The following is a 26022-nucleotide window of genomic DNA, read 5'->3' as shown; positions in this document are numbered from 1 at the left end:
GGCGACAGAATGCATGGCCACTCCCCACTACTGAGTGGCATCAGATTGAGCTTACACCGTCTATAGCGATCCTGTGGCTGTTCATGTGCCACAACATTGAGCCTACATCTCACAGGACCACATTCACAGATCCCACAGCTGGATTCCTTTACCACTTGGTGCGAGGTAATAAAGTTGATCTTGCCACTCTTTGCTATGACCAGATACATCATGTGGGTACTTTGGGTGATAGACATAGCTCAATGATCTTCCCAAGCCTCATCTCCGAAATTTGCATAGCTGCTGGTATAAACATTGTATCCAGGGAGGTGGCGGCCAAACCCAGCCCCACCATAAAGCACAGTACTTTGGAGGCCCAAGACAAAGCCAGGTTAAAGCATTGGGAGAAGCAAGAAATTGAGAGGCGGACAGCAGAGAGAGCAAGGTCAAGAGCAAGCTGAGCAAGAAATGCCTCAAGCTCCTCCATCACAGGCTGAGTTGAATGCGCAGTTGTGGCGCCAAATTTTCACCACCACCACGGAGATCAGCCGAGATGTGCAGAGTCTCCAGCAGGCTATGGGAACTTTGACGACTGAGATGCATACAGCCCACCGTGACGTCCGCATTGCCACTGATATGTCACGTGCCGCTCGCCAGGATGCCTAGGCAGCTAGGAGGGAGATGGACACTGTGAATGGTCGACTAAGTGTGTATGTGGGCAGGGTGGATGGCATCCAGCTGAGGGTAAATGAAACTTGGGAGCGTTTAGGCCGTTTGGAGACACGGGTTGAGGGGATCCACGATGAAATGACACAGCAGTTAGCACTGATGAGAGAGATCTTGGCGCGCCTACCTCCACCTCCAGCTGATGATACTGGGGGATCTAGCTTCCCATCGTAGCCCCCGTTTTGATCAGGGGAGTATCGTTTGTCTCATTTGTATTCATTTTCCTTAAATTCTGCCTTCTAAACTTATTTTTCACACTGTGGACAATGTCTTGTATAAGTTTGGGGGATGGTGGCATAATTTGATTAAGACATTCGGCATGTAACTAATTGCATTTCCACAATCTAGATTTTTACTAATTGCTGCATGAGACATGCTTGTGAGTGAATATTTATTATGCTTATGTATGCTTGTGTGAGCTTAATTGCCTTGCCGGCTATGATGTTACTATTGGATTGATACATTTCAGAACTTTGGGATCGGTGCTAATTAGGCTAACCTATACTTGTTGCCGCAATACTTGACATTTTTATGCACGTCATTCATGCTTGACATGTTAGATAAGTGATTGGGGTTTTGAGCATAAAGTAGAGAGATAGTTATAACCTTTTATTGAATGAACCCGTAAAATACCTTGAGATAGTTTGGTGATAGTTGAACTATTATAGGCGAACATTGAAATGAGTGAGGCTCCGTGCATGAATTATTGTGTGGATTGCCTAGACCAGTAGGATGAAGAGTAGGTGAAAATCTTAAATTAAGGGTTAGTTTTGGATACCAAATGTCTAGAAAAAAATAAGGGCATAAACTTAATTGGTAAGAATAAGACACTTCTTTTTTTTAAAAAAGCCTTTATGACTCGAGCAAGTAAGCCTGTAAGGATATTTCAAAATCTGGTACCCTAAAGTCAACTGATTTGGGAGTCACAGCCTAAAGCTCGTTACATGGGTCATATCGAAAGTAAGAAGGAAAGAGGTTAATAAAAAGTCATCTGATCGAGCCTTTATAACTCGAGTGAATAAGCCTGTAAGGGTTTAAAAACCTGGTGCCCTAAAGCCAACTAGTTTGGGAGTCATCGGCCTAAAACTCGTTACATGGGTTATATAGAAAGCAAATGAGAAGATGAAAAAAAAAATAGAGACAAAAACATGAAGAAAAGCCCTGTTGGATATTTGGTAGAAGAAACTATACCTTTGAGGCAAGGCAAGTAGCCTAGTTTAATCTTGAGTGTCGAAGCAATCAAAACTTAGGAGAGCCGTCACTGGTTGACATGTAAACTTGTGATAGTGAGATTAAGTCAAACTACGAGAGGGTGAGAAATAGAGCTATGTAAACTCCAAATTTAAAACACAACCCCGGGATTATTGAGTGAAAAGAATAAGTTTGGGGGTTGTGTATCTCTCGAGCGAGTAAGGATATATTTGACCACTTGGGGTCGGGACTCAAACTCATCATGAATTTGATATGTTAGCGTGAATCCACACACACACGTCAAGTATGCATTTAACAGGTAAGGGTTGATGTCATTTTACACTGATAAATTTTCATAAAATCAATTACTTAGTCCAATCCTGAGCCAAGGCAATGTGTTAAGCCATGTTTGTTTAGCATTGAGTCACTGTATTGTTTGAGGACAAACAATAGTTTAAGTTTGGGGGATTTGATAAGTATGTTTTTACACACATATTTGGTTCACAAACATGACTTAAACATGGATAAAATGGTTGAATTGTGGCTTAATTCTATTAAATTCATGCAATATAGGTATTTCAATGGAAATTATGGAATTCAGGAGAAAAGAGTCGAAGAAGGACCAAAACGCAACAAAGTGATAGTTCGAGGACCAAAGGTGTAAATATTGAGAAGTTGAGCTAAATTCAAAACGAGAGTGAAAACATGCCAAGTATGAGCTCAATGACAAAGCAAAACAATTGGAAGAAGAAAGTATTGAAGAGGGACTAAAATGAAGACAATTGAAAGTAGGAGGACTAAAGCGCAAATACTCAAAAGATGTGCCGAATGAGGGGCATGAGAACTGATGGTGTCAATCATCAATTGGAAGATAAAATTTGTTGAAAAGATGAAGAAATCGGAGAAAGAAGTCAAGAGAAGCAACAAGGAAGTTCAGGGACCAAAATGTAAAAACCACATAGTTGGTTATATCTATGCGACCGCATAGTGTAACCATCTATGCAGTCGCATAGATGGATACAGGAAAAAAAATTGGGCAACTCAAATGACCTATGTGACATTTCACTCATTTCTTGACATTTGATATGTAGTTCTCGACATTAAATGTTTGCTAACCTGGACACTTGACAGTACATTTGTATAGAACGACATTTCAACTAAAGTATAGTATTTCTCCACATTTCATTAGAACATTGACATCTCCTACTCCACTATATGAGATAATAAAGTCATAAACTATTTTCAACATACAACATTCGGAACATGTCACTAACTTATAAACCACCAGTTTGCATCTACAAAATATTACATACCACCATATAAACAAAAATATGCAAACCACTGTCGAAACCAAAATACATTTTTCGTACCATAAAATATTACATACCACCATATAAACAAAAATATGCAAACCACTGTCTAAACCAAAATATATTTTTTGTACCACGACATAAACCAAAATACATATTGAAAAACCACCATATAAATCAAAATAGGCGAACCTCTAAATTCTACGCATCCCTCTTACCCCTCTTGCGACCAGATCGGGTGTATGGCGTCTTTGTGTTTGCACTAACCTTCTTCAGCCTCAACAATCGAGGTCTACGTGTAGGTGGATCAGCTGCCATCGAAGGTTCAGAAACGACGCTATCATGAACCAGTTGATCATCAATGGTCACACCAACTGTAGCTACAACGACTAGTGCCTCTTTCACAGTATCACAAGCAACATATACTGACCCAAGTACTCCAACCCCACCTCCCGACATTATGGACACATCAGGGATATTGCAAACAACTGGTTCGGTTGCCTCTCCGACTTCCTGTCTGTCCGCAAAAATATTGGGAGTGAAAACATCATGTCGGGGCTCGTCTCCACTGCGATCGTCATGACCAAATCTACCATTCTCAGCACCAACATTGTGTTGTCCAATTTCTGTAGCAACTTCATCAAACCTTCATCGAAGAACATTCATCTCATCAATGACATGATTTCTCAAACCACACACATGACCTCCCAGATCATTTTGGAGACTAGCGAATCTTGTGTTCATTTTTTCCCTCAAATCCCCCATCTTGCTCTCAAATGCCTCCCGTTGTTCATTCAAGATAACTCTTATTTCATCTAAAGACATAGGTCTTTCAACGATCGGATCCCCATGCTCTTTTTCTCTGCCTTCAACGAGATGCAAACTTCGATGACGATGTCCACCTTTGTTGCCTCTCTGAGGTTTATTTGGTCGATGGTTGTTGTCATCGTTCTGTATGACATCATCTTCAACTGGACAAGCTTGTATTTCTATTGATTGAGCAACAAGACCATCTAGAACGGGGTCAATTGCGTCTTCCAACTGAACTAGATCGATGAAGTACGACTGTAATTCTTCTGCAGCAGTTACTCGCAGCGTTGCCCACAAGTGCACCTACAGGAGAAGAAAAATAGGCGAAATGAAAAAATATATATTGCGAAGTGTAAGGCAATTAAGTATGTAAATCGCCTACATTTGTCTTCTCAAAAAAATCTTAATATGTTCAGGAATGAGGTTGTTTCGTGCCAGACCACCGCAACATCCTTGGGACATCGTCACAAGTCTTACTCGAGAATCGAGCTCCCAACTCCAGAATTGCCTCGTACGCCCAAATCTACATGATATTTGTAACAGTAATAATCATATTTGGAGATAAATAACAATGAGCGATGAGAAGAACTCAAATGAACCAAAATAGATGTATACTTAGACAGCAAGAGGGAATCCGTACAATGTGTAAGTCATCCTATCACAATCATTTACTTTTATCATGTCCGCTTTTCTTCCCCATTCACGTAGTAGTGATTTGATGAGAAGTTGAAAACATACTGTCCCCTATGGGTAGGCATTGAAAAAATCCAAGTCGTCAATGATGGAAAGAGTTGTCGAATTTATTCATACATTTCGATCTCTTGAATTAAATACCCCTTCAATAATTAGTGCCAACCCAAGCTTGTAACGATCGTTATGGTTGGCACATTTCTAAAAAACTTTCTCCAGATCGCTACACGTTATCCGGTCCTTATTAGCAAATATTTTATCTTGTAGACGGGTTTTCTCTAGGATTTTGTCAACTTCGGCACCTTTAGACACTGGACTGTACTTCAAGCCAGTAATTAGTGCGAACTTCGGCAGTCCAAATCGTGCAAACCTTTGGTTCATCTTGAACCAAGCCTCAAACCGCTTTCGGCATACCACCGATCTGTTTACCATTTCATGAATTAATTGAGCAGATAGTTTCAGCTCCGGTAACCTTGCAACATGTCCCATACAACTGTCCTCCAACTGACGCTTTTGTTGTGGATCCAATTTGTTGAGGACAACTGATATATATTTTATGTTGCTCACTTGCGACACATGGGCTGGAATACGTTCTTCTTTCGGAATTTTATATCGGTGTGTCATACTCATCTACAAATCAAAACAAATGAAAACAATACTTTAACAAATAGTATGAGAACATACAAATGAAATCAAATATAACATTCTTGTTAAAATGTAGTGAAAGAAAAATGATTTTTACAATACAATGGTTTGATAAAATACCATATCTAGACTAAGTTGTTTAATTGTTGAAATTAAAACAAACCTGGCTTCTGATCTGAAGCTATCATGTAACCAGTTTATAGTTGGTCACCATTCAAACAGTTCAAAAGTGTACACACAATCTTCTACAATTTCATTAAGTTAATTGCCTCATTTAGATATGCAAATAAACTGAAAATGCAATATTCTTTAGCAAAATAAATAATAACAACATAGTCTTGTATTAAATAAATTTAGAGCCAACTACAATAGACCATACGCAAAATTAAGTATACATGTCATAAGATTTGACAAAGTTTTCTATCTGTTATCAACCTATCACAGTCTTCTTCCATAAGAAACCATCAATATACAAATACAACCCTCAACAAGATGCAGAACAAATTTGATGCAAAAATGAAGCCATTTAGTTGCTAATGAGCATTCAAATAGTCTAAGAGTGTATAATAGCAACACAACCTGTGTCATTTCATCACGTTTATTGCCTAATTTAGATGCGAAATATGCCTCAAATGGAGTATTCTTCACTTCGTACTAGTGTTATTTATCATCTAGCAGCATCGAATTTAGTTGACATATAGATTATATCTCAAAGCAAAAGATACAATAACAGGGACAACAGAAAGTACAATCATTTTCCTGATTTCTTTAAACACTTTACCTCTTCAACATTTTCGACAGTATCTCACATGTATCACTTTTTATCTCAAATTGTATCAACAGTTAGTATTTGCTCGCCCAATAGAATCGAGACACTCAGTGACCTTGACATCAATTTATGTTAAACTAGCTAAATCTTAGGATTTAGGAAGAGGGGAGACTTGGGGAAGTGAAAAAAATAACGAAATAAAGAAGAAAAAAACGAAATAAACTTACTCTATAGCACTGGACTCTGAAGTGTGGTGGGCAAACGGCAACTGGGAAAATAAGAGAGAAATGATCAGGCTCGTTGTCGACGGGTTGGGTCGGAGTGAAGATTGAGAGACTGAGAGTGAGAGTTGAGAGGACTTAGTAGCTTCTTTTATTTTTTCATTCCCCCGCCTTCATTTTTTTTATTCGGGTCGGGTTCTATCAAGTTTCCATTTTTTACCCATAACCCGATCCAACTTGACCCGTACCTATTCGACCCATAACCCGACCCACATCGACCCACACCTACCCGACCCAGGCATTTAATGCTGATTGCCATTTCTACGTTGACTGACATGATTATATGGAAAATTTTGAATTTTTATGTGGAAATAATATTTTCTAACAGGGGTATTTTCGTCAACATAATTGGAAAATGAACATTGACAAAATTGTGGACATTTTTGCGACATTTTTGCAAATGACTCCCTGAAAATGGACATTACGTGAAATTTTCTCATTAGAAAATCAGAAAAATATGAAGTGAATGTTGGGATTGATGCGGTGGTCTTGACGGCGGCAAGGATGGGTTTTCCCATTCTTTGATTTAGGGGGTAGGTGGGGTGGATGACAGTGGGAAAATTATGATGTTTTTAATTTATTTTTCTTCATTTTTATTTAAACTTTTAATTTGTTTTTGTGTGAAAAATTATAAAGTTACTATTTACCGTTGATAGATTTGGTCATAATTATTTTTTGAAGTCAACGAATGGTTAAATGGATCAAATTTCATTTGTCCTTGTACTGTAACAAAATGAAAAGATTGGAACTGTGGATCACACAAACAAACTTTTTGGATAAAATCTGCCAAGATCATAAAGGTTTGGGATCGTGATTGCAATTCTCCCCCTAAAAAATCATCTTGTTTGAAAACATCTCTCCTTAACAAAGGCTAGTTTGATTCAATTAATAATTATATTCAATTTCTCACCATGATTGATGAAAATCGACATTGTAATAGTCAATTTATTACGGTTGTCGCTTATTTCATTGAAGTTTTACTTATCTCAAATCAGCAATTAACAGATACTTGATAATCATCATATATTGAATGTCACATCATAAATTTTTATTGGTAAAATTGGACGAAGTTACCTCATTATAATTAATTCAAAATTAACCACACAATCGAAATAAAATTTAATTGTGATTACCATGATTGGGAACATTTTACAACTTAATTATCTTGTACAGCATTTAAGTTCACATTATTAATATTAGAGTAAAAGTATAGTTACCATGAATGAAATTTATGACATAATGGTGGATGATATTTTATATAAGTTAGTTATGAGGTTTGTTTTTGCAAGGACGTTGTGAATATAATTTTTATCAGTAGAGTTTTTAAAATTAATAATCATTGGGTCGTCAACCAAAATGGTGTTGTAATTATTCAAATGACTATTTGGTAGTATATAACTAGAAATTTGGTTTTGATTTGCAAAGTGGTTTCTTCATTATATACAATCTATAAAATTAAATTGTCACGAATACTTTAATGTAAATTGTATTATTTTAAGTTTAGGTTTATAGGCGCAAACTCCTTATCCTTTGGACCTATTACGGAATACTTCATATCCTTTTGTATTGGTGAAAAATCCTGCATATGATCTTTGAGGTGCAAAGGGATCCTCTGCCATCCAAGTCCATTAGTAGAGATGTTAAATTCAATCAAAATTAAAAATGTATAATTGTCGCTACAATTCTAAATCTTTTTTTACAGATTATACTTAAACCTTTCAGACGGAGAATAAAAATCCAAAATTAATTTTTCATCTTATTCTTCTCCAATCTCCCACCCCATGCCATCATGGTCAAATCTATAACTGTTGACTTTTACGCGCAGCTGATCCCCTCATAATCAGTTTTTTAATTGTTAGTGTGTGCCTAGAAGTGACTCCCTTGCCTAGTTGTGTTGGAATGTTAGGGCCTTCCTTTGTACTTTCTAAATTAAAAATGTTCCGACGAAATGCAATAGTACCAAAAGATCCTTTTGGGGAGATCCACGGGGATCACATTATTGTCATAAAATTTTTCGAGGGATAAGTGATTTGGTATCATTTTAAGACAGTAGGCTTGCTCATCGTTCATTTCATTATGAGATCAAATTCAAGGGTTTCCGATTTGTCACTCAACTAAATCTCATAGTGGGATGATTACTGTAGACTCGTGGCCTTTTCATCATCATGAGAAGATCAAGTATTTCTTCGTTCAAAGCCTTGCTCCTTGGTGAACCTAACCGATATTACACAGTACAAATGTCATACGCACATATTTATGTGGCTTCCATGCTAGATAGGAGAAAGGTATGACACTGTATTGAAATCAGATTGCTCTAATTTACACTCTAGCTCTAAAATTCTGAAAATATATTTGATACATGATGTTAGTTGATTATACATGTGCATGAAATTACACTATTTTATTTTCATTAATTTATTTAATGCTTTTTCAATCTAACTTATTGAATATATATTTTGCTTAGATAATGTCAAAATAAAGATACTAGAAAACATAACAATTGTCTTGTTACTACTACTGGCAATTAGACCAATGATTAAATAAATGCAGGTTAAGCACCCTACTTATAGCTGTTAGCTACTGTTGGCCATTGTCCTCACTTGACACATACGGTCAATTGTATATTCTCTAGGTGGACGATTTTTTTTATATTTTTTTTTCAAAATCAACATTTAAAAATTGAAATGATTGTTTGATACTTATTTTTAGGACGCCATCGTTTTCATAAAATGTGTGAAAAAGGCACAACAATTACCCTAAACGTTTTCATTTGCTAACATGTTACGAGTACTTTTAGCATGCTTTGAAATGACAACAATTTCATATTCTTATCAGAACACTGCTATTGTCATGAATTTTGAGAAGAATGCATATGGAGATTACCTCAATTGCTTTTGCATCCTCGAAGGCACGCCAGTCGAATTTACAAGTACTATCAGTACAATTGAAAAAATGTATGTACTAAATATAAATAAAAGCACAAAACTAACAAATTTTCTCTTACTTCTCTTATTTGATTCTGTCTAATTGGATAATAGCCATTCAAAACTACTAATATATTACAACTCTCAGTGAAGTCCAATTTATCATTTCTTCAACTGCAATAGAATCCAATAAGAGCTATTCTTGGGTGACTCCCCCTTGACATCCAAGGGGCTTTAGCCATCTAATAATGAAGTTCATGAAGGAAAAAAAATACATGTCCATAGCCACATGGGCCCTGGACGGACAAGAACGCCAAATGTAGGGACGCCAGCCTTGGACGTGAAGCACAGCTCATTCATGAACATTGGCCAGTCAAAGTGGGCCAACTACCATCCACACCAAATGAATTTTAATACTCAAATTTTTGCATTATCTTAACTTCGTGTTCTCCCACTTAAACCCAAAGAAAGAAAATCCAAATGATTCTTATCTTTGTAGTGCTTTATAAACCTATAATTTCTAATTACTTCTTAATCCCTCTTCTTTCTTACCATTCACTCCTCAACACTATAGAAAAGCAAATTAATGTTTATTTTTCATAAATTTAAAATCAACTGTATGAATTCTTCATCTTTTCACGCCATTCAATCCATTATCACACACAAAGTTGTAAAGAAGGGTCAGATAGCTCGTTCCTAAGCAATTGAGTCTATAAGAAGAGAGCTTTATTGAGATTGTCTCTCTTCGAAGTTTACAGTTGGTTACTAGAAATTATTTTGAATTTGGTCATTTATTCAAAACTATCAATGTTAAGCCGCTAGACCTCTAAACATCCAATACTATGCCCCTATTTGATTCAGTTATAAAATTTGATTAAAATCCAAGTGAAAGTTAACAATTAATTTTAACCACAAAATTTATTAACCCCGCAACTTATCAACCATATATTCCATCAATTTATCATGCATGAAGGATTTGACCAAAGTTAGCCTCTTTTATTTATGGGGTAATAGGCATAAAACGTCCATACCTTTCAAATTTATTGTGGAAAATGTCTCTGCCTTTCATTTTTTGACATTTTTGCTCTTACTTTCCACATTTCTTTGCGCTGAATGTCTTTTTCACTAATTTTTAACGTAAAATAGCCAAAATACCCTACCATTTAAATAAAATAAAATAAAAAGAAAAAGAAAAAATAAATTACAATTTTACTCATAAATGTTTTAAAAAGTGCAAATGAGTCCAAATAATTATTAAAATGCCTAATAGTACAAAACGTCCTTACATTTGGCCTATAGTATGCAAAATGTCCATACATTTCAAATTGGTGAAAATGACGTTTTTTGCAATGAAACGTGAAAATAAAGATGAAAACCCAAAAAAATTGAAACATAGAAAAGTTTTCTACAATAAGTGTCAAATGTAAGGATGCTTTTTGCTATTAGACCTTATTAAAATTTTAAAAATTACAAAATAAATAAAACTCTCTCTCTTCCAAATGGGTCAGCTACCTTAGAAGCCCGGCAAACCACCATAGCACCGAAAAGTACTCACTTCTCTCTACACATACCACTCAGCATCCAATCTTGAAACTTTCATGCAATAGATTTGTTTGGAATTGCAAACCAAAATACCTAACTCTCGAATGTAAATACTGGCGGCATCATCTGTTTCGAAAAAACCCATGTCATTTCAAATACACCAATCAAATATACTCACTAGGGCATTTCTCTTCATGGTTTTAAAATATCAACATTCAGCGATATGGAGGTTCAGCAGTTTGGGCGATGGTTGGTCGAAATTTTTTCACTTCTAACGCAGCAGTCCCATTTGGAGAAAAAGAGAAGAGAGAGTTTTTTTTTTGGTTATTTTTTAATATTTTAATAAGGCTAATAGCAAAAAAATCCCTTCGTTTGACACTTCTTGCGGAAAACGTCCCTATCTTTCAAATTTTTTTTTTTTTTTTTGCGTTTTCATCCCAATTTTCATGTTTCATTGGAGAAAACGTAATTTTCACCAATTTGAAACGTATGGACGTTTCGCACACTATAGGCCAAACGTAGGGACATTTTATACTATTAGGTCTTTTAATAATTATTTGGACTAACTTACACTTTTTAAAACATTAAGGAGTAAAAGTGTAATTTATTTTTTATTTTTCTTTTCTTCTTTTTTGATTTTATTTAAATGGGAGGGTATTTTAGTCATTTTATATTAAAAATTGGTGAATATGACATTCAGCTCAAAGAAATGTGGAAGGTAAGGGCGAAAATGTCAAAAAATGAAAGATATGAACGTTCCACAATAAACTTAAAAGGTAAGGACGTTTTGTGCCAATTATCCTTTATTTATGTATAGATAGATATATATTTTAAGTTTATTGGGTAGATATTGTTGTAAAATTATAAAATAAATATTGATGAATATGTAGTTTTATCGTCTTGAAATAAATAAATCTTATCTTGTTAAGAGAGTCCATTTCATTCCAATGGAAACTCTCATTAATTTATCGGGTTAATATTGTTGCAAAATTATAAGATAAATATTGATGATTATCTAACTTATAGTAATAGACGAGTCTTATGAAGTTCGAATAACATATTTCTTTCCAACTATAAACTCTGTTTATTTATATGGGTATTGATACCGCATAATTTCGTAATCTTCAATCGAAACCATTCAATTAGAAGAAACCACGCAAATCGATCAAGATGGTGCTCGCGCAGTTAGGAGGGAGCATATCGCGGGCTCTGCAGAAGATGAGCAATGCAACGATAATTGATGAGAAGGTTCTGAATGACTGTCTCAATGAGATCACACGGGCGCTCCTTTTGTCCGATGTACAGTTCAAGCTTGTCCGCGACATGCAGACCAACATTAAGAAAATCGTCAATCTCAAAGACCTAGCTGCGGGCCACAATAAATGAAAAATCATCCAACAGGTAAAAGTTGAAACAATAGAGGATGGCTTTTGATTGAGGAAATTTTTAATTTGGCCTTTTATTTTTACTGGATGTAAATATTGAAATTTGAGGACATGAGAAGAAAATTTAGGCGTAGAATGCATATTAATTTGCATTGGCCTTAGAAAATCTCATGCTACATGTATATTATGGACATCCTACTCCAATCATGGAAGTTCACTTGTATAGCGCAACCTTATAGATACTATAATCTACATGTAGAATTATCCTTTTGAGAAATTCTAGTTGTGATATTTGAGTGGTATCATTGGAATCCGGAATAATAAATGAGGTCTGAAAATGTCTCTTCTGTAGGCTATTTTTAACGAGCTTTGTAAGATGTTGGATCCGAGAAAGCCTTCATTCACTCTGAAAAAGTGGAAAACAAGTGTTGTTATGTTCGTCCGTTTGCAAGGTATGTTTATACTCTTGAATGACTATATATTGGCTACGAATTCATGTCATCCCATATATTTGGGGGGTTCTAAGTTATTTGGATCTTTTCAGTATATTTGAGAAAATTGATGTACTTATTCACAGGTACTTGATTTTAGGATCTGGGAAAACAACCACGTGTACAAAGTATGCATACTACCATCAGAAGAAGGGCTGGAAACCAGCTCTGGTTTGTGCAGATACATTTAGATTTGGTACTTACACCCCACACGGTCGCAACCGATCCTTCTCGGTAGCAGCCGCAAAACAGCACGGGTAGCGTGTTTCAGCAGGACGGAATAGCTTGCGGTAGGGGACGCAGACAACTTGCGGCAGGGGACACAGACAGCTTGCGACAGGGGACGCAGACAGACTCAGGCTGGGGACGTAGGAAGCCTGTTGGGCAGAACGCAGGCTGCTTGAAGCAAGACAGTTTTTCAGCACGTTTATGATGTTTTTCTAAGTCCTGAACGAGCCATTTTGGAAGAAAAGATGTATGAACCTGCAGCCGGATATTTTGGGGATGCAAGTGGGCAACTTGCACAACTTGTCCACTTGCGCCACTTGTAAGATATTATCAAAAATGCAAGCTAAGATTTAGTTGGTGAAGATATTATCAAAGATGCAAGCTAAGATTGAGTTGGCAAGGATAATATCAAAAATGCAAGCTAAGCACGAGTTGTATCCACTTGCAAAGTGGAATGCAAAGGAGGTTTAAATCAACTTGCATCCAATGAGGGCCCTTTGATCAAATAAATCATGACCATTGATTTGAAAGCAACTTGCAAGGTTTTTGCCTATAAATAGAGATGGAAGTCTCATTTGTAAATCATGTAGAGTGAAGTGAGTTTATTCATTAGAGAAATTGTAAAGTTTTCCCTTTCATTTATACAAAGAAAGTTTCCCCTATCCTTACTTATTTTCCATATATTTCTTACTCCAAAATTCTCTTCTCAAAGTGGTTATAATTTAGCCTCATTGGTTAAGTTATTTGTGAGCGTGGAAAGGTTGACTTAATGTTTTCTCGTGAGGGACGGGAATTATTAAACGTTAAGGCCGCACGGTTCTAGTTGTTCGAGTGTAATGAAACTAGGTCCGTGACATGATGCTTTTGACCAGCTGAAGCAAAATGTAGCTAAAGCTAAAATTCCTTTTTACAGAAGGTCTCTTTGATTCAAATCTTTTAATGGCTTTGTTTCTTCATGAAGTTCACATAATTTTTTTTTTCAAAATCAACAGTTAAAAATTGAAATGATTGTTTGATTTTTATTTTTAGGACGCCATCGTTGTCATAAAATGAGTGAAAAAGGCATAGCAATTACTCTAATCGTTTTCATTTGCTAACAGGTTATGAGTACTTTTAGCATGTTTTGAAATGACAACAATGTCATATTCCTATCCGAACACTGCTATTGTCACGAATTTTGAGAAGAATGCATATGGAGATTACCTCAATTGCTTTTGCATCCTCGAAGGCACGCTGGTCGAACTTACGAGTACTATCAATACAATTTAAAAAATGTATGTACTAAATATAAATAAAAGCACAAAACTAACAAATTTTCTCTTATACTTCTCTTATTTGATTCTGTCTAATTGGATAATAGTCATTCGAAACTACTAATACATTACAACTTTCAGTGAAGTCTAATTTATCATTTCTTCAACTGCAATAGAATCCAATAAGAGCTATTCTTGGGTGTTGTCCAAGGGGCTTTAGCCATCCAATAATGAAGTTCATGAAGAAAAAAATACACGTCCATAGCCACATGGGCCTTGGACGGACAGGGGCACAGGCCCTGGACGTCAAGCACAACTGGTTCATGAACATTGGCCAGTCAAAGTGGGCCAACTTCCATCCACACCAAATGAATTTTAATACTCAAATTTTTGCACTATCTTAACTTCATGTTCTCCCACTAACCCCCAAAGAAAGAAAATCCAAATGATTCTTATCTTTGTAGTGCTTTGTAAACCTATAATTTCTAATTACTTCTTAATCCCACTTCTTTCTTACCATTCACTCCTCAACACTATAGAAAAGCAAATTATTGTTTATTTTTCATAAAATTAAAATCAACTGTATGAATTCTTCATCTTTTCAGACCATTCGATCCATTATTATATAGAGTTCTAAAGAAGGGTCAGATAGCTCGTACCTAAGCAATCGAGTCTATAAGAAGAGAGCTTTATTGAGGTTGTCTCTCTTCGAAGTTTACAACTAGTTACTAGAAATTATTTTGAATTTGGTCATTTATTCAACACTATCAATGTTAAGTCGCTAGACCTCTAAACATCCAATACTATGCCCCTATTTGATTCATTTATAAAATTTAATTAAAATCTAAGTGAAAGTGATGTGATCCAGGAACCGCAAGCAACCAAATCAACTCCAACGTCAAGCCCAGGGAAAGATCCGTTAAAAGTCGAAGGTGGACCTATGACACGAGCGAGGACAAAGTGAGTGAAAGAGGCGATAAGATTACTCGTCAAGACAACCATCGATGAAATCATGTTTAGGACTCAAAATTGGACAAATTTCTTGTTCGGGTCGAAGGCCAAAACCAATTGGACCAACACGATACAAGCAGCCGAAGATGGAGCTGAAGAGAAGAACCATGCAACCGCATGGTTAAAACCGTCCTACAATCGCACGGAGTGAGGCAGAGAATTATTAGGGATTTTCAAATGTTCCATGCGGTCGCATGGTTAAGATTTGACGCGTTTTTTTATTTTTTTATTTTTTCGCGAATTTCCTATTTTTGATAGAATTTGATACTTAGTAGATTTCTTACCATATTTGAAATATTAGGCACGTTTTTACCTAGTTTTTTAGACCTAGTATAAATACTATTTTATTTTCAATTGTAAGAACCTTTCAACATTATTCGTAATTTGAGAAGCTATATTGCTTTCAACTCTCGTTCTACAATTGAACAATTCAAGAACTTATCAAGATTTAATCTTGTGGCGTTCAAATCAGTCGGGCGAGATTTTGTATTTTTGTGTAATCAAGAGGTCCGCACATCGTCGGCGATTCGGATTGCTTGGTTCCAGATCTATTGAATTTAATCCAAAACCTTGCTTTGACTTTCTTGGGAAGATTTCAATTTTGTTCATGGGTTCCGTAGCGTTTGCCTACGCGGGTTCACATCTGAAAATTAATAATTAATTTTAACCACAAATTTTATTAACCCCGCAACTTATCAACCATATATTCTATCAATTTATCATGCATGAAGGATTTGGCCAAAGTTAGCCTCTTTTATTTATGGGGTAATTGGCACAAAACGTTCATACATTTCAAGTTTATTGTGAAAAATGTCTTTACCTTTTATTTTTTGACATTTTTGCTCTTACCTTCCACATTTCTTTGCGTTTAATGTCTTTTTCACCAATTTTTAACGTAAAATTACCAAAATACCCTACCATTTAGATAAAAGGAAAAAAACCCCAAAAAAAAAGAAAAAATAAATTACAATCTTACTCCTAAATATTTTAAAAAGTGCAAATGAGTCCAAATAATTATTAAAATGTCTAATAGCATAAAACATTCTTACATTTGGCATATAGTGTGCAAAAAGTCATTACGTTTCAAATTAGTGAAAATGACGTTTTTCGCAATGAAACGTGAAAATATGAATGAAAACGCAAAAAATTGAAACATAGGGACGTTTTCTGTAAGAAGTGTCAAACGTATGGATGCTTTTTTCTATTATGCCTTATTAAAATATTAAAAAAAAATCTCTCTCTCTCTCTCTCTCCTCTTCTTCTCCAAATGGGTCAGCCACCTTAGAAGCCCAGCAAACCACCACCCAAACTGCTGGATCACCATATCACTGAAAAGCCCTCACTTCCCTCTACACATACCATCTAGCATCCAATCTTGAAACTTTCATGCCAATAGATTTGTTTGGAATTGCAAGCCAAAATACTCAACTCTCGAATGCAAATACTGACGGCATCACTTATTTCAGAGAGACCAATGTCATTTCCAACATACCAATTGAATTTACTCACTAGGACGTTTCTCTTCATGATCTTAAAATATCAACAGATGGTTCAGCGGTTTGGGCGATGGTTGGCCAAAATTTTTTCACTTCTAACGCAGCAGTCCCATTTGGAGAAGAAGAGTAGAGAAAGATTTTTTTTTTAATAATTTAATAATGCTAATAGCAAAAAAATCCCTACGTTTGACACTTCTTGCGGAAGACGTCCATACTTTTTAGTTTTTTGTGCGTTTTCATCCCAATTTTCATATTCAATTGCGAAAAACGTCATTTTCATCAATTTGAAACGTAGGGATGTTTCGCACATTATATGTCAAACGAAGGGACGTTTTGTACTATTAGGCCTTTTAATAATTATTTGAATTAAATTGCACTTTTTAAAACATTAAGGAGTAAGATTGTAATTTATTTATTTTATTATTTTTTTTTTGTTTTATTTAAATGGGAGGATATTTTGGTCATTTTATATTAAAAATTGATAAAAAGGATGTTCAGCTCAAAGAAATGTGGAAGGTAAGTACAAAAATGCCAAAAAATGAAAGGTAGGGACATTTTTCAAAATAAACTTGAAAGGCAATGACGTTTTGTGCCAATTAACCTGTATTTATATATAGATAGATATATATTTTAAGTTTATTGGGTAGATATTGTTGTAAAATTATAAAACAAATATTGATGAATAAGTAGTTTTATCGTCATGAATAAATAAATCTTATCGAGTTAAGAGAGTCCATTTCATTTCAATTGAAACTCTCAATATTGTTGTAAATTATAAAATAAATATTGATGATTATCTAACTTATCGTAATAGACAAGTCTTATATGAAGTTCAAATAACATATTTCATTCCAACTATAAACTCTGTATATTTATAATAATTTCGTAACCTTCAATCAAAACCATTCAATTTGAAGAAACCACGCAAATCGATCAAGATGGTGCTCGCGCAGTTAGGAGGGAGTATATCGCGGGCTCTGCAGAAGATGAGCAATGCGACGATAATTGATGAGAAGGTTCTGAATGACTGTCTCAATGAGATCACACGGGCGCTCCTTCAGTCCGATGTACAGTTCAAGCTTGTCCGCGACATGCAGACCAATATTAAGAAAATCGTCAATCTCGAAGACCTAGCTGCGGGCCACAATAAACGAAAAATCATCCAACAGGTAAAAGTTGAAACAATAGAGGATGGCTTTTGATTGAGGAAATATTTAATTTGGCCTTTTATTTTTACTGGATGTGAATATTGAAATTTGAGGACGTGAGAAGAAAATTCAGGAGAAGAAAATGTAGGCGTAGAATGCGTATTAATTTGCGTTGGCCTTACAAAATCTGTTTTTGAGAAGGGTCATGCTACATGTATATTATAGACATCCTACTCCAATCATGTAATTTCACGTGTACATTATGCACATCCTTGTAGATACTGTAATCTACATGTAGAATTATACTTTTGAGAAATTCTAGTTGTGATATTTGAGTGGTATCACTGGAATCCGGAATAATAAATAAGGTCTGAAAATGTCTCTTCTGTAGGCTATTTTTAACGAGCTTTGTAAGATGTTGGATCCGGGAAAGCCTTCATTCACTCTGAAAAAGGGGAAAACAAGTGTTGTTATGTTCGTCGGTTTGCAAGGTATGTTTATACTCTCGAATGAGTCAGAATGACTATATATTGGCTACGAATTCATGTCATCCCATATATTTGGAGGTTCTAATTTATTTGGATCTTTTCATTATATTTGAGAAAATTGATGTACTTATTCACATGTACTTTATTTTAGGATCTGGGAAAACAACCACGTGTACAAAGTATGCATACTACCATCAGAAGAAGGGCTGGAAACCAGCTCTGGTTTGTGCAGATACATTTAGAGCTGGAGCTTTTGACCAGCTGAAGCAAAATGCAGCTAAAGCTAAAATTCCTTTTTACGGAAGGTCTCTTTGATTCAAATCTTTTAATGGCTTTGATACTGCACTGAATCTTGAAAATTTGACATATATCGTGATGTTAGGTTGACAAAAATTCCCTTTAATGGAGGTCGTGATTTTGGTTTTCATTACCTGTGATCAGAGGACATAATTTCTGTTTATTTGCTTCTTTAATTTATTATTATTATTATTATTATTATTATTATTATTATTATTATTATTATTTTATTATTTTATTATTTTATTATTTTATTTTTATGTTTTTTATTTTTTACACAGAGCTATTGGAATACAGTCTCAGGTACGCAATATAGTTGTAAAATGAAATAAAGGCAGGATTCTATATGATTTAGATGATCAAATATGTTAAAATTTGTAATATAAATATAAAAATGTAAAAGAAGCCTGATGAATGCATAATTTATTTTCACTTAGACTTACTGATGCTGAAAGTATGTATGCTAGTTATGCCACTTTTAAAAGAGAAATCTTATCTGTATTCCATTTTTTGGGTTATGCAGATCGAAAAAAGTTCCCATTGATGTTGATTTGCACTTTTGATCGTTTAGCCAGTATGATTGGGACGTAAACTTGTAATGGCAGATGAAGGGGGTGGGGGGTATGTCATGAATTATTTATTGAGTTTTTTGGTTGGAGGTGGATTTGAATTTTGGGAAGAATAATATATTTTAATTTGCTATCATCAGATTATACATAATAACGCTTCTTCCAGCCTTTTTGCCTTGGTTTCCAAGTGCTGCTCTTTCTATAAATGTCATGCTACATGTATATTATGGACATCCTACTCCAATCATGGAATTTCACGTGTATAGCGCAACCTTATAGATACTATAATCTACATGTAGAATTATCCTTTTGAGAAATTCTAGTTGTGATATTTGAGTGGTATCGTTGGAATCCGGAATAATAAATGAGGTCTGAAAATGTCTCTTCTGTAGGCTATTTTTAACGAGCTTTGTAAGATGTTGGATCCGGGAAAGCCTTCATTCACTCTGAAAAAGGGGAAAACAAGTGTTGTTATGTTCGTCGGTTTGCAAGGTATGTTTATACTCTTGAATGACTCTATATTGGCTACGAATTCATGTCATCCCATATATTTGGAGGTTCTAATTTATTTGGATCTTTTCATTATTTGAGAAAATTGATGTACTTATTCACATGTACTTTATTTTAGGATCTGGGAAAACAACCACGTGTACAAAGTATGCATACTACCATCAGAAGAAGGGCTGGAAACCAGCTCTGGTTTGTGCAGATACATTTAGAGCTGGAGCTTTTGACCAGCTGAAGCAAAATGCAGCTAAAGCTAAAATTCCTTTTTACGGAAGGTCTCTTTGATTCAAATCTTTTAATGGCTTTGATACTGCACTGAATCTTGAAAATTTGACATATATTGTGATGTTAGGTTGACAAAAATTCCCTTTAATGGAGGTCGTGATTTTGGTTTTCATTACCTGTGATCTGAGGACATAATTTCTGTTTATTTGCTTCTTTAATTTATTATTATTATTATTATTATTATTTTATTATTTTATTTTTATTTTATTTTTATTTTTTACACAGAGCTATTGGAATACAGTCTCAGGTACGCAATATAGTTGTAAAATGAAATAAAGGCAGGATTCTATATGATTTAGAAGATCAAATATGTTAAAATTTGTAATATAAATATAAAAATGTAAAAGAAGCCTGATGAATGCATAATTTATTTTCACTTAGACTTACTGATGCTGAAAGTATGTATGCTAGTTATGCCACTTTTAAAAGAGAAATCTTATCTGTATTCCATTTTCTGGGTTATGCAGATCGAAAAAAGTTCCCATTGATGTTGATTTGCACTTTTGATCGTTTAGCCAGTATGATTGGGACGTAAACTTGTAATGGCAGATGAAGGGGGTGGGGGGTATGTCATGAATTATTTATTGAGTTTTTTGGTTGGAGGTGGATTTGAATTTTGGGAAGAATAATATATTTTAATTTGCTATCATCAGATTATACATAATAACGCTTCTTCCAGCCTTTTTGCCTTGGTTTCCAAGTGCTGCTCTTTCTATAAATGTATTATATGTTGAAGGAATCTCTTATCTTATCAAAATGGATGTTATCGTGTTTTTGTCATGTTTTTCCTTTATAGCTTATCAAACCAGTGTTTTCTGTGACAGTTATGCAGAGTTTATATATGTATATTAATTGAATGAATCTCTTATGCGAATGTGGCAAAATGGTTGTTATTTTGTGTTTTTACCGATTGAAATCTAATAGTGGATTCAACATTTGATGTTCCTTTATCTTCATTTAGCAATTGAGTTATTTGATTTATACTTTGTTATTGTCACGTTTTCCCATTGTCTTACCAGACCAATGTTTTTTTGTGTTAGCTATACTGAGTCAGATCCTGTAAAAATTGCAGTAGAAGGTGTTGAAATATTCAAGAAAGAAAATTTCGATCTCATAATTGTTGACACCAGTGGGCGCCACAAACAAGAAGCTGCTCTTTTTGAAGAGATGCGCCAAGTTTCTGAAGCGACGGTATGTTTGACTTTTCCCTTCCTATCTTCTTAACATGGAGTTTGGACTTTTAAATACTAATATCGTCATTCTAATGTTCCAGACCACCTTTTCTTGTTATATTTGTTATGGATGGTAGTATTGGTCAAGCTGTGTTTGATCAAGCTCAAGCATTCAAGCAAAGTGTAGCAGTTGGAGCTGTGATCGTTACTAAAATGGACGGTCATGCAAAGGGAGGTGGCGCTCTTAGTGCGTAAGTTCCAAAATGATTGACACAGAAATTACCTATGTTATTTGGAAGCATTTTTTAGATGGTAGCTTTTGGATTCCATGTTTGTTTCATTTAACATATCCAGTCTATATCAAGTGTGCATGGATATGAGTCACTGTCCTATACTTGTTGTAAAGATATATCCGTTCTTCTGCTCCATTTGCAGAGTTGCAGCAACAAAAAGTCCTGTCATGTTTATTGGTACTGGTGAACATATGGGTGAGTTCGAAGTGTTTGACGTCAAACCATTCGTGAGCCGTCTTTTAGGTTTGGATCCCTTTTCATAGTTTCATTAGCTTCATTTCAAGTGTAAAGTCAAGTAATTTTTTTCTTAAATCTAAGAAAAGGTTAACCTCTGGACGTGTTTGGAAACATAAAGTTGTTTAAAACTCCCACTTATATTTAACCTTAGCCAAAGGTCTTCCAAGTCCATGACGAATTTGTTCAAATCAATTTAGTTATTTCTGGTCCATTATTCTAATCAAATTGCCGTCATATTGTAAAATTGCTGTCATATTGTAGAGTTGGATAGTTCCAACCCAAAGCTCCTGAATGAATCGCGAATCATGCGGATTGCAAGAGGTTCGGGTCGACAAGTAAATGATGTTAAGGAAATGTTGGAAGAGTACAAGCGGCTAGCCAAGATTTGGAGCAAGATGAAGGGACTTAAGATTCCGAAGAAGGGAGAAATGAGTGCCTTGTCAAGAAACATGAATGCACAACACATGAGCAAAGTTCTCCCTCCTCAGATGTTGAAGCAAATCGGAGGTATGGGTGGTTTACAAAGCTTGATGAAGCAAATGGTTTCAGCTAAGGATATGATGGGTATGTTTGGAGGAGGTGGGGATAAGTAGAAACTTTTATTTGTAGTTAGATTGAGAGTTACTTTGTTTTGTTTTTCATTTTGTTTCTATTCCCAAGAAAACAGGCAGCACCACCAACACCACCACCGGGTGGCGTGCTTATAGAAGTAGGATGGGAGCATCAATGGATGGTTTGAACACTTTAGGATTATCAAAGCCTATTTTTATTGGTTTTTCAAGGCCAATTTTTCTTCACAGTTGTTAAAAGGAACAATCATACGTACCAGTGTTTCTAATCTAGTATTTGTAAGTCACAACACAAACTCACAAGGCAAGTAAAACTTGTTTCACTTTGTTGAAATTCGAAAAATGGAATTTCAGATGTACACCATTCTACTATGATATAGATTTGCCTTTTCTACTCTATAACCTAGTAATTGTTTGTCGAAAGTCAAAAATTGGATCAATTCAAACCCTATTCCTACATCCGAAGTGTGTGAACATCATCGTAATCACTACAAGTTTTCAAGAGGAAGCAGGCCTTTAAATATGGATTTCAAGGCAGAGAAAATCCACTCTTTTCCCGTCTTGCCCGAACCACCTGTAAAAGTAAGAAAATGATTTCTCTCTTTATCGAAATGGAGGATTGCCCTAGCATTTGAATTCAAAATCATGGAAGGATAGCTCCATCGGCCTAACTTATAGACATTTCTATGCTCTCAGCCAATTCCACAGCTGTCCCAACATAAGAATGGCGCGTCATAATCAAGAGACCTGTTTTTGCCTCTGTTGGTATATCCAATCCCTTGATGAATTCTCTAATGCTTTCTTTGGTCACTGCTCTTCCTCCAGTCAACTACTTTAGTTTCTCATAAGGGAGAACACCAAATCTTCTCATCACCTACAAAGTAAAAAATAAAATGAAGGAGCTAACAATAGTAAAGCAAATTTCTTAACAGAAGTTCGTGAGTTCATGTTAGGATATTTGATCACTTGAAAGCAAAAGAGAAATTCTTGGGCCAACTATTTCTGTTATCGTTTGAGTTAGAGGTGGACAAAATGTTCAGACCAGACCAGATCAAACCAGACGAAAACCAAACCAAACCAAGTGGTTCGGTTCGGTTCTATAAAAAAAAAATAATGGTTTTGGTTCTTTGAATCAAGAACCATTTGGTTTCGGTGGTTCTGGCTCAGTTCTGGTTCAAAGCCCATTGATTGAATACATTTTATTAATCAATTTTGGGTCATTGGAGATAAACATCTTATTAGTTGTTTAAATCCTAATTTTGTATTCAATTGAATTATTTTTTCTTCACTAATTTTCAATTTACACAACATCGTAGCATACTGGTCCCGCGTTTTATCAAGTCAGTGGAGTGTCATTGAAGATTGGAAAATGAAATTGGTCAGCTACTTAAAAAGTCTCTAAACTCTTTTTTTACCTTGATTATTTGATAAGTTATTTGTGTTCTTCACAAATAGAGGAAAATCCAATAAGTATTCATGAAATATTAAACGATTAATGTTGCCCGTTGAAGTGGACAGTAAAATTTTTAATAATTCTTTATTGTAGGGGTGTGTCTTCAAAACTACTGCAATTAATTTAATGAATCAATGATATTACTTATTAAACAATTTTTGTATGAAAACGAAAACTGATTTATGTATTTAAATTATGAATATATTTTGTTTGTTAGTTATGACTTTTTTTATTTCGATGATTGAAATTTGAACTTCCTAAATGTTTGATATTTAAATTCTTATTTAGGTATATATTACTAATTTATATGATGCAAATCTAAAAATTTTAAAAATGAAATTAGAATCAAACCAAACCAAATCAGAACTGAACGGTTTGGTTCAGTTTGGTTTCATATCTTTAAAAAAAAAACGATTTGGTTCCATTATAAAAAAAATCGTTGGTTTATGGTTAAGTTCGGTTCTCTTGAAATTAGAACCATATGGAATCATTTACACCCCTAGTTTTAGTGTAGCTTGTTGCAAATTAACACTCAAGTTAAAGGTGGATAGAAGAAAACCTATGCATATTAGTTCGTTTGTTCGAATGAAGAGAATACCAAATTTGAATGAAAACCACTATTATGGGTCTATTTGAGCCATATTATTCCAAAAAAATGTATTTTTAAACAGTGATTTGACATTATTTCAACCACATATTTTTCAATAAAATAATATTACACACAAATCAAAAACTTTTCCTTATTTTTTAACCACACATTTTCCATCAATACAGTATTCAAGAATACATTATTATCAAAATAATGTGACCCAAACACCCCCTATATTTGGTGAGACTACTGAATTTGGAGAAGTAACATGGTTGTGTAAGGACACTATTGGCAATTAAGCAAAGTACTACGCGCATGACTCCACCAATGGCCTAAAGAAATTACTTTAAACAAGATTATGGATGAAGGGTAATCATGGAGTAAAAGCAAATCTGATAAATCAATTATTGAAAATTTCATTAGTAAATTCCAAGATATCAAGTATTTGCCTTAGAAAGAAAATAAAATGAGAGAGGAAATTGCTTGAATATGATGATAAATATTTCTATAATTACTGAAAACAAGAGACCATATCATAGAAGTCACATACAGGTCGTATTGACTCGGCAAGCACTTCCCATGTTTGGTTCAAGTCTTCAATCAATGACGTCGAGTTGACCTGTGTTAAAAATATAAGGAAAATGAATATTAGATATGAAAAGTGCATTTGTGGTTTTCGAGTATACTAGTTTACTTGCAACTATTGCTGACTAGCATAAGGCAACATACTATAATCAAGGATTTATATATATGGCTAGTTTAATGATTTTAAGAAACCGCATAAAAGGAATAAAAAAGACAGAGAACAAAAAGAAATTGAAGGAATGAATATTTTAATTGATACTACTTATGCATCGATGTACGAGACTCATTCCTCGAAAGTGTTTTCTGTCTAGTTGGCACTTGACAGCGACAGCTATTGTACTTACCAGTTATAATGTCACAACAAAACATGTTCAAATTTCTTCTTCAATGCATTTAGTCTATTACTACTATTTATTTAATAGAGGAGGGAGAGTTTAAATTTTGTTGACCTACACTTTTTTACATCGAACTTTGACTATCTATTTTTTTCTTTATAATGCTCGCTTGCACAGGAAAGAAAAATTTCAAATTCTTTTTTACGTATACAATTTTTAAGAAATTTCAACCTCATTGAAGATGCTATAAGATTTATATTATCGATATTATGAGTATTCCTAATAAATTATACTTTTAACACCTAAAAAAAAGTAATTATAGATAATTCGATAACAACAGTAGTTCAAAAATACAATTTCAAAATTGACAAAGTTATTAAAAAAAAAAAAAAAAAACTTTCAAATTGTTACCTATAAATTGTATAACTATTATTTACTATGATGTCTAGTTGTAATTTAATCTATATGTGATATGTTAGTTACATTTATGTGACAACCTGATTATCGAAAAAAAAAAAGGTAGGTTATTAACCTGATTAACTATTAAAAAAATAAAAAATAAAAATTCTCAACATAATTACACCCATTGTTACTTGGGCCTAGCCCCGACTCAAACTTGAAGCCCACCTCTCAAATGAGGCCCCTTTTTCTTTACACGCACCTTTCATTATCTCACAATGTCCAAATCCAACTCATATGAAATACCCATATTTTAAAAAACGCGGGAAGAGGCAAAATAGTTATGTCTGTTTGTTAAGTAGTTG

General features: G+C 34.6%; 1 pseudogene; it reads left to right on the top strand.

Annotated features, from left to right (window-relative positions):
- Positions 1 to 17624: 17624 nt before the first annotated feature.
- LOC111373674 overlaps positions 17625 to 26022 on the top strand; it is a 12583-nt pseudogene continuing 4185 nt past the window's right edge.

The sequence above is a fragment of the Olea europaea genome, unplaced genomic scaffold (genome assembly GCF_002742605.1).
Source record: "Olea europaea var. sylvestris unplaced genomic scaffold, O_europaea_v1 scaffold1152, whole genome shotgun sequence".
Taxonomy (NCBI): Eukaryota; Viridiplantae; Streptophyta; class Magnoliopsida; order Lamiales; family Oleaceae; genus Olea; species Olea europaea.
The sequence above is the reverse complement of the archived record's forward strand: the minus strand, read 5'-3'. Positions and strand labels throughout refer to the sequence as shown.